The sequence below is a fragment of the Stegostoma tigrinum genome, chromosome 6 (assembly GCF_030684315.1).
Source record: "Stegostoma tigrinum isolate sSteTig4 chromosome 6, sSteTig4.hap1, whole genome shotgun sequence".
In the NCBI taxonomy this organism is placed as follows: domain Eukaryota; kingdom Metazoa; phylum Chordata; class Chondrichthyes; order Orectolobiformes; family Stegostomatidae; genus Stegostoma; species Stegostoma tigrinum.
Window position 1 is genome coordinate 80,071,812 of NC_081359.1, and position 11,441 is coordinate 80,083,252.

The window sequence follows — 11,441 nt, forward strand, 5'->3', positions numbered from 1 at the left end:
CCAACCGTAAAGGATCTCCTGCTTCAATTCCGATTGCAGTAAATTAGTCAGAGGCTTTGTATATAAATAACATTTCAACTGCACTCCCAGCTTGTTACTATTGCTTTAAAACTGTTCTGGAATCATAGCATCCATATAACTATTGTATAGGTATTCATAATTCCTTGATTAAATAAATAATCAAATAATAATGCATAGAAAAACATTCAATATTTACAATCCAGTCATTACTGAGTTAAAGAAGCAAGGTAAAGATGATTGGTCAAACAAGTGACTTCTTGGCTCACTGCCAGCTCCCTCACTGTACTTGGGTCCATTTAGTAAAATTTCATCCTTTGTCACTGCAGTGTTTTCCTGCCCTTACAGCTTGTCTAATCTGTATGATTTTCTCTTTTGATTCCTATTCATCAAGTTCCTGATCACTGATTGACCTTTCTCAGCTCCAGTGCTGTTGATGTGTAGCATGCAGTGCTGTTGCTCACATACTGGCCCTGATCTTTTTCATGAAATTCCACCTCACCTCTAGCTTTGTCCCTTGGTATTAAATTGTGCACCAATATCACTTGTCTATCCTCTAATTCTGCCTCTAATTTTGATGTAATTAGAATTTAGTCCACTTTCTCCCTCTCTGTTTTATTCTTTCTGTGAGCTTAAAAGCTTTGGAATTGTTTATAATTAAGACAAAAATTTTCAGTTGGCACCATCCTTAGAAGTGAATTCTCTTGGTTATTCTTCACAGAAAACTGTTAGTGGAGACCCGTTTTATATAATTTACCTGGGATTCCACCAACATTCCACAGAAGTTAAAGTATCAATTTGGGACTAACCCTGAGGAAGTTCCAGTCTTTATTTAATATTGCTTTTTGAAGATAGCTGAATTAAGAAAGATAATGTTATCTCTGTTAAATTTTAAAAATAGAAATCGTCAGAAAGTGACCAGTGTGTTAATAATGTGACAGTGTTCAGAAATAATCAAAGACAGTGTTACTTAGGTAACTGAAAAGGCCCAATTGAAAGGCTGATGAGTGCAGTTTGATACACAAACTCTGTTTGCTGTTGGTATATGAAGGAATCCAGAAATTGCAAATCATTGACCAGTGCAGAAAATGTTAATATCTTTGTTGCTTGTTTACATCAAAATAATAATATAAAATTAAACAAGTATCATGGATAAAATTACAAGTCCAATTTCTAAGTTTTACTCTTGGCAAAACATACCCAGGTTCTATCAGCATGTACTTACCCAAATGTCTTTTAATTATTGTAACTGTGCCCTCTTCCACCACTTCTTCTGGAAGTTAATTCTGCACATGAACCTCTCTGTGTAAAACAAATTGCCCCTCATATCCTTTTTAAATCTTTCTGTTCATATCTTAGAAATATGCCCCCAAGTCTTGAAACCCACCACCCTAGGGTAAAGACACTTGCCATTCACTTTATCTATACCCCTCATAGTTTTATAAACTGCAATAAGGTCACCTCTTAGGTCTCCTACACTCCAGTGAAAAAAAAGGTCCCAGCGTATCCAATTTCCACTGGAAGGTGGCTGCAACCCACACCCAGCATGAGTGGAGTCACAGTCATTTTGTTTTCTGCCTTATCATGGGGATTTCACTTGTGAGAGAACGGGTGCCTTTCAAGGGACAATTGTATTAATCAAACACTTTCACAGAATGGGTTGAAATCATCTGTAATGATAGCATTGTTTATGTGAAATGCACACAGTGGATAGTTGTGTGGAATTCATATCCTGGTCACAAACTAATCTTATCCAGGTCATAGCAGATTGAAGCTAGTTGTCTCTGCTGTAGAAGTAATCAGAGGTGGCATTAAGAGTGGCACCTGCAGGCCATAATTCACAAAGACAATTGAAAATTTCATTGGCTGCGTAGGTGCAAGCACCTGACTTCCTCACATCTTGAGCAGTGAGTGGTGTTTGCCAACAAGCTGTCACCTGTAATGGTGCCTTTGATCAATGATATGGAGCTGAGACAATAAGGCCTTAGTACTCCTGTAGCATTTACAATTTCTTACTGTTTCTTTGTGAAATGACTGTTAAAGTATTTCACTGGAAGAAGGTTCAATACCTAAGTTCCATGGAGAGATCTTACGCAGCTCTCCTTGTCCGAGAGTTGCATGCACCACTTTGCTAAATCATCTTTGTGAGTGATGATGGTACTCACTACTCAGGACCTGTTCTATTTCTAAGGTTCCTCACAGGATCGTTGCAAGTGTGTTTGATAGATCCAATCACAGCAGGGATTATCATCACTGTTGCAGTGATCATAGAATAGATCATAGAATCTTGAGTGTGGAAACAGGCCCTTCAGCCCAACAAGTCCACACTGACCCTTGGAGCAATCCACCCAGACTCATCCCTCTATAACCGACCTAAGCTACGCATCCCTGAACACTACGGGCAATTTAGCATGGCCAATCCACCTAACCTGCACATCTTTGGACTGTGGGAGGAAACCCACGCGGACACAGGGAGAATGTGCAAACTCCACACAGACAGTCGCCTGAGGATGGAATTGAACCCGGGTGCCTGGTGCTGTGTGGCAGCAGTGCTAACCGCTGGTGTAATGAAGGCATAGAACAAGGGATGAGGAACAGATGTGCCAGGAAAACTGGGACCAGTAAAAATCATCAAAGCTATTACCAATACAACTTATGCGAGATCAAACCACTTCAACTTGTTTCCCCATTATAAGGTCAGTACTGAGGCATGGAGAGTAGGGTTTTGCAACATAACACCCTTAAATTATGAAGAAGGATCACTGGACTTGAAACGTTAACTCTGCTTTCTGTCCACAGCTGCTACCAGACCCAGTTTCTCCAACAGTTTATATTTTTGTTTGTCTTTGTCTGTTTATTGTTGATTACTGCTGTTGCTGATTAAAACTAGATGTTTTGAACTGTTTGAAGGCTTCCCTGTATGTGATGGGCCCACATTAAGTAATGATCAGATGCTGGGTGACACTGAGAACTGGGGAAAGACAAGCACTGACAGGATTGTAAATTAGGATGTGATTTAGGACAAGTCAGCTGCTTGGCTTGGGTTCAATGTTTTACTTGGCGCATGGCTGGACTTCAAATAAGGTGCTGGTGCCATGAATCCTGGGAGGTCCAGTCAGTGGGGGCCTCTTCTGAGAAGGAACATACTGTGAACAGAGGTTCAAACAGGCATGGTGCATAGGTTATGGGGTGAATTTGGGATGATAATCTCAAGAGAAACTCTCCATGAAACTCTCCATAAATTGCATATAGCTGATTTCTGGTCAGAATCTGCTTCGCATATTTTGGATGGTTGGGGTGTGATCAGTTATTTCAGTTAGCTGGATGGTCAGTTTGTGATGCAGAGTGATGCCAACGGCATGGATTTAGTCCCCACACCAACTCAGATTACCATGGAAGGCCCTCTTTTTCAACCTCTCCCCTCACCAGAGGTGTGGTAATCCTCAGGTTAAACCACCACCACTCCAGTGAGAGAGCAGCCCGATGTTCTTGTAGGTCTATGCCAGTTTTATATGCATTTTAATTTTGGGTGCAAGAGATTTGTCAAACTCAGCTTTCCCAAAGAAACAATAATCGAAACAGTAAAGACCCTGTTCATTTTTTCGATGCTGTCAGTCGTATAGCACATCTTTCCTGTTTTTATTTTGGCTTTATGCGCTACCTGCAGCTTTCCTTTCCTTCCAGCCTCAAAATGATATATCCTGTAAACATCTTGGATGCAGTAATGAAGAAACGGTTAGAGGCAATGGCCGCTGCAAAGGCTATGTGCTCCGACAGCATCCTGACAATATCACTGAAGGCTTGTGCTCCAGAACGTCGCTCTCGTGGCCAAGTTCTTCCAGTACAGTTACAACACTGGCATCTATGTGACAATGCAGAAAATTGTCCAGGTACGTCTTGTAAATAAAAAGCTGGATATATCCAACCCAGATAATACCACTCCATCAGTCTACTCTCAATTATCAGGAAGGTGATTGAAGGTTTCAACAACAGTGTTATCAAGCAGCACCTGCTCAGCAATAACCTGCTCAATGTCACCCAGTTTGGGTTCCGCCAGGACCGCGCAGTTTTCAACCGCACCACAGCCTTGGTTCAAACGTGGTTGAAAGAGCTAAATTCCAGAGCTGAGGTGAGAGTGACAGCCCAAATCATCAAGGCCGTATTTGACCAAGTGTGGCATCAAGGAGCCATTTCCAAACTGGAATCGGGGAATAGGTATCGGGGGTAAACTCTCTAGTCGTTGGAGTCATAGCTGACACATAGGAAGATGGCCATAGTTGTTGGAGGTCAATTGTCTCTGCTCCAGGACACCTCTGTGGGGATTCCTCGGGATAGTATTCTAGGCCCGTCTACCTCCAGTTACTTAATCAATGACCTTCCCTCCATCATAAGGTCAGAAGTGGGGATGTTCGCCAATGATTGCACAATGTTCAGCACCATTTGCAACTCTTTAGATGCTGGAGCAGCCCATGTTCAAATGCAACAAGATTTGGACAAAATCCAGGCTTGAGCTGACAAGTGGCAAGTAATATTCACACCACATAAATAACAGACATTGACCATCTCCAGTAAGAGCCAGTCTAATCACTGGCCCTTGACATTCAATTGTGTTACCATCACTGAAACCCTGCTATCAATATCCTGGCAGTTGCCATTGACCAGAAACTCAATTGGACTCACAGTATAAGTACGATGACGACAAGAGCAGGTGGGAGGCTAGGAATCTGCAGTGAGTAATTTACCTCCTGACTCCCCGAAGCTTGTCCCACCATCAACAAGGCACAAGCCATGAGTGTGATGGAATACTCCCCACTTTCTTGAGGAATGCAGCTCCAACAACACTCAAGAAGCTTGACACCATCCAGGCCCAAGCTACACACTTGATTGGCATTGCATCCACAAGCATTCACTCCTTCCATCCCCATTGTTAGATGGATTGCAGAAATTCAGCAAAGATCCTCAGACAGCACCTTTCAAACCCACAACCACTTCCATCTAGAAGCAGCTGATACAGTGGATAGCTATCACCTGCAAGTTCCCCTCCAAGTTACTGGCCATCCTGACTTGGAAATATATCCCTGTTACTTTCGTGTTGCCAGATTAAAATTCTGGAACTCACCGCCAAATGGCATCGTGGGTGTACCTACAGCAAATGGACTGCACCTCTTCAAGAAGATGGCTTATCATCACTTTCTCAAGGGCAAATCGGGATGGGTAATCCACGCTGGCCTAGTCAGCAATGCTCACATATTATGAGACAATGAAAGAAAAAGTTCAGTTTAGCTAGTTTTGCTATCATGCCTTAATTATTTCCCTTACTTAAGTCTTAAGTGCTGGTATTGAACCTACTTTTCTCTCCTTCAAGCTAAATGCAAAATTCTATCATTTTATGATAACAGCTACCATAGAGATACATTCACTATGAGGTCATTAATTAATTTTTTTATGTTGCATAACACCAAATCTGCTATAGCCTGCTGTCCAGTCAGCTCTATAATGTTCTATTCAAAACTGTCCTACAATTGAAAATATTCAATTAACTCCTTATCCAGGCCACATTTGCCTGTTTAATTTTTCAAATCTATATGCAGATTAAAATCCTCCGTGACTATCTCTGTATTATACGGCCTCCCACAATTTTTTCCTTTATATCCCATCTGACCATGTGATTGTTGTGAGGGGGCCTGACACTATTGTATAAATAACTTCTGTCACTGGAATATCTGGCGCATTAACTCAGCTCCTCTCCACAAAAGCTGCTAGATTCACTGGGTAGTTCCATCATTTAATGTTTTTACGACTAATGTGCCACATTGTGAGCTCTTGATAAGTTTTTAAACTTTTGCCAAAGTGTTAGCCTGTCTCAGTTGTCTCACTCTCCCGAGTCTGAAAGTCATGGATTATAGTTTTACCTCATCGAGCTAAATATAAAATCTGAATTGACACTTCTGTGCAGCACATTGATGGTGCGACACTGCTAGATGGACTGTCTTTGAATGAGAATTTAAACCGAAACATAGTTTGCTCTTTCAGGAAGCCATTAATAATCCTTCGGCGCTACTCAAGTTTTGACGTGTCCTGGTCAATGTCTTATCACAAAGTCAACATCACTATAAAGTAAACAATGTATTCATTATCACCTTTTACTGTGCAAAAACAGGCTGCTATAATTCTTACAACTGTGACAATGTTTCAAAATGCTTCTGGCATGCTTCGGTGAAGTCATTTTCACTGAATGGAAATTATTCTTTGAATGGTCTGCAGTTTGGGACTGGGTTAGTACATGGCACTACTACCACCTCCCTCCATGTGGCCTTCAAACTCATTCCTCTTGTGGGTACACTGCAATCTGTCCTCCTTGACTGCATTTGATCTAAGGGTGAGGGTGTAAAAAATTTGGCTCCTCTTCTGTGCCTCTTTCACAGATTCACAGAGTGGATACAGCAGAGCAGGAGGCCAATCAATTAGTCATGTCTGTGTGGGTATTTGAACAAGCAATTCCCCTCATTCCACTCCTTCACCAACTCCCTTTAGGACTGTATGTCTTTCCTTTTCAGATAATCAATCTTTGTAACACCTTGTTCACTGCGTTATGTTTCTGTGCCAAATTCTACACTTGAAGATATGCTCGTGTTCACGTGAAGCTTCAGATTCTGCAATATTCAACCATTTCTTACTTGTTAAAGTATGGTAAATTCCAAGTTGGCCCAGGATATTTCTCTGTGCAGATTCCTACTAATACATTATTAATGAACATGTAAATGAAGTGGCCCTGTAAATCACAGCAGGGTCAATAATAAGAATCACTCGTGGCCCTTTTGTTTCATGATGATGTCTATGGTTTGGATAACTGCTCTTGACACTCTCTGAATGTTTCTGTGCTGTCTGATAATGAGCCAGTACTTCAATATTATTGCGAACTGTGAAAGAGTGCTGGTTGACAAATGTTGAATACTGTTATGCTCCATATGTTAAGTAAGATATTTTGAAATGAAGGAATAGTGAAGTTTTGATCAGGAGGTGTTGATAACTCACTTCCGTGTCTCTGTCAGTCTGGCATGATTGAAAACTACAGTGTTTGCAGACAACTTACATCTAGCCCGTTGACTCATCACATAATTGTTGGGTATCTAGCAAGACCCATGGATGTTACAATATCGGAATGAACTATCTGTGATGGTATTGTTTGTTGTTTATTGTCTTTGAGCCAAATGGGCATGAGTAACACTATTGCTGAGGCAGACTGCTGTGACCTTCATGCCTCCAATTAGGATAAGATCATACTGAGCTGGAACAGATTGTATCACTCTTGTTAACTGCACATTGAAGTTGTCTATGTTGGCCTTCCTGACTTTTTCTGTTGTCTGTGCATAATGGTTTCCTTATTTGGAAAGTATCAGTAAACAAACATCCCAGCTAAATGGTGTAGCAGTCATGGAAATGGCTGTAAAATGTGGACACTGTTACTTAAGAAAAAGTCAAAGGCCGCAACAATGAACCAAAAGAGAATAATAGGACGTTATTATTGATGTTAGTTGAGCAAAGGTGAAGCATTTTTGAATCAGTGGACTGAACTTTTGTATTTTTGGCTCAGTTCAATTTGCATTGAGATTTTTTGGAGTGTTTTCCGTGAAGCCTAAACGCGATTTCTTGCAATATCTTATAGAACCCGCCTCATTAACTAGCTAACCCACCCCAACATCCCTCACATCCAACTCCATCCCCACCATAGCACATGTTGTTCCTGGACCAACTACCCACCAGACATCAGCTGGAAGACCAGTATCCCTTGCACCTGTACTGTCTTTGGCCACCCAGACAAATATTAACGATCTGGCATTGCCTCTCACTGGCGAAATAATGGAATAGCAGCTGCAAAGCCATGCCGCTCATGGCATGGAATTGGCATCGTTGACCATACATTTCACCTGTCTTTAGCTATGGTCCATCTATTCGCCTTCTCCAGGTAACCTTGACTGTATTCTGATTAGCTGCTGGAGACCCACATCCTGGCTTTGACAGATGGGGAAATGTGTTCTGTGTACTGTGTTCATCCAGCTTCACACTTTGTTATCTTGAATTCTCCAGCATCTGCAGTTCCCATTATCTCTGGGGAAATGTCACATTCAGTTGAGCAATCAAAAAATTCTAATTGTAAACTTCTGTTTATAGCCAGCAAAAGCAAACACCAACAAAATAAATGGAGGCTGCCATTCACACCCCACAATGAATGCTGGCATCATGACCAATGGCAAACTTCTATTCCACGTTGGGTCTGCTGTGTCCAATGCTCATCTCCTGGAACCAGGTCAACCAGGTCCTGTCTGGCTTGTAGTGTATGGCACAGTTCAACTCTGTTTTGCACAAAGTGAGCTTCCTTCACCTCAATGTTCGTTGAACGACTGCATCTCTCCCTCAGGTCATCAGCATTGAGCAAAGCACCCTGTTGCTTGTTCTGTTTGTGCAGAGCACAGCACATGAGGATGATGTGGCATATTCTGTCTGGAATTTACTGGAGGGACCCTCTGACCCAGAACAGTCTATACAGCTGAGCATTAGCTCTATTGTCTGCTCCACCACAGACAGGGTTGGAGCATGGGCAACATTGTATCAGTTAGGTGATGATGCTGATCACAGATCATTGGATACTAATCGAATGTGCCCTCTTTCTACTGATGAATTTCACAGTGTTATGAGATGGCCCTCTCAGTGCCGCACATGTGCAGTCGATGGCACCCTGCACCTGGCGTCACTAGTTATGTTTCCGAATCCTACTGCCTGGGCTCCAGCACGTACTCATCGTCAGGGAACACAATGACCTCATATGATCTTGTACAGATGGCATCAACACTGTGCTGATGTACTTGAGGATGCACGACTGAGAGATCCCATACAGGCCATCTATCACTCCTTGAAGGGAGCGGGACCATAAAATTTCAAAGGGGATGTTCTCCTACTCCTGCAGCTCTCTCGTATTACTCTAGCATCCAGTATGGTTTCAGCTCCCGGGAGCTTCACGATCCCAGGATTACAGAACTCAGGTCAACACAACACTCTTCTAATTCCCAGGAAATGGAGTCAGGGTTGGTAGGGTCTAAGGTATCGGAGTGACAGTGCCTCCACCCACAATGTCTAGTTGTAGTTAGTATCTGAAGAATGGCAAATGATGGAAGGGAACGCAACTCTTGGTGGACACCATCACCACTGTGTACTGCATGGTCTTGGAGTGGCCCCCACAACCTTCTCAACCCACCACATCTCACTTTAACTGACATCACCCTGGCAGCCCATTTCTACCCATCACCTACCATGTGAAGACCCACTACACTGAACCTTGCTCCAACTGTCCTGCCTCATGCCTGAGCCCCAACATTATACCTCCATGATGGCCACAGTGTTTCCCTACACTCCCTTGTGGTAGCCATGGTGATGGTCACTAACAATACTCCCCCCTCCTGCAGCCTACCATGATGTTGCTTAAATGGGGACTTGTGTATGTCTGAATATACAAGGGTGATTATATTGGTTGAACTCAAAATTATGGAGGGGTGGAATGTGGAAGCCAGCCAGGAATGCATTAGAACAGTCATATCTGAAGCTAACACTGATATGAATGAGGGCTTTGGCAGCAGATAAACTGTGGGACAAGTGGGATGGGTAATGTTATCAAGGTGGTGGTGATGTCCGTATGGTTGAAAACACATCTTGGGTGAAGTATGATATCAAGGATGTGAACAATCTGGTTCAACCTTAGAAAGTTGCCAGGGAGACAGATGAAGCTGCAACGTGCCACATTTTGTGTTGAAAAGTGAAGACTATGGCTTCAGTCTTCCCAATGACTAACTGGGAGGAAATTCTGGGCATTTAGGTCCAGATACCAGGTAAGTAATTAGAGACAGTAGAGGAGATGAGAAATGTGGTGGTGAGTGAGAGCTGGATGCCATCAGCATTCATGTGAAAACTGACTTACATTTGAACATGGTTGCTGAGAAATAGAAGGAGGCCAGGTAGAATCGAGAAAAATGAATAAAAAGGGAAAGGAATATGAGAAACACAACAAAGTATTCTTAGTCCGTGCTGATCTCAGTACACCATCTGCGTGGTTGCTAAAATCAGCTTGCATTCCTAGACTAGAGAAAGAAAAGCCTGAAACTGATCAGTGACCTCTGCTGGGAAATGGTGCTGCTCAAGACCAAACTGCTCACTAATATTCACTGATAATAAAATGTGAGGCTGGATGAACACAGCAGGCCAAGCAGCATCTCAGGAGCACAAAAGCTGACGTTTCGGCCTAGACCCTTCATCAGAGAGGGGGGTAACTTCTTCAGGTTAAGCATCCCTGGAAGAGGCTTCGCAGTGAGGTTAAAATAGTATCAGAGATAATGGGAACTGCAGATGCTGGAAAATTCCAAGATAATAAAATGTGAGGCTGGATGAACACAGCAGGCCAAGCAACATCTCAGGAGCACAAAAGCTGACGTTTCGGGCCTAGACCCTTCATCAGAGACTAATATTCACTGAATAGGTTTGTGCACATGCTAAATAGTTGCTTGAATGATGAATTAGGGCATGGCCAATGCCTTTGAACCTAGACTGTCATATGAATTATCATTTTAGAGAAGTGAGATAAGAGAAGTAAATCTGAGGAAAATAATTGCACCCCCAACAAGGACATTTTCAGAAAAGAAGCTCCCAGCTGAAGATGGCTAAATGGTTGGAAAATGTTACACTTTAGAATTTGATCAGATACAGTACACAGTACTGAACTGTATAATTGAGGTGAGCATTGACATTGATAAACTCTCACACTTTAGACATAATTTTTCCATTCAACAGACAGAAGTGATGTTTCAAGGCTATGCATGAATCGTAAGTGGCCTAATGTTAATCCATTACTACTTTTCTATCGGCATGACAGAATTAAGTTGGAATTTGGAGAGGAAATGGTTTCATCATAAAACTCTGAGGTAATTTCTCAACATTGCTTAAAATGCCAATGAGTGCAGTTTTGGTAATAAAAAGGTTGTTTTCTATATTGGATACCTGACCCCATTAAGCCACCATAAAATTAATAGACCACCGTTTCCTATTAAAATCATGAAATTTATAGCATATCAGGTGGATTAAGGGTACATTTACAATGGTGAAATGCATTTGAAATTTGAAAGAAACTGTGAAGCAACGCAAATGAATAGGGATTTATAACCTTAAATGATGCATTAATTCTAGTTGTTAATCTATATGTGATCAAAATTATCCATGATGAAATAGTATGAAATAAAATCAGAATATCAAAATTTAAAGCTACATAACTACATGGCATAATGGTATAATGGTATAATGTTAATTGGAGTTGGAGTCAGTTATAAAGTTTGGCACATGGTTTTTCCTCTTGGTTTCAATGCCAGGCTACACCATCAAAC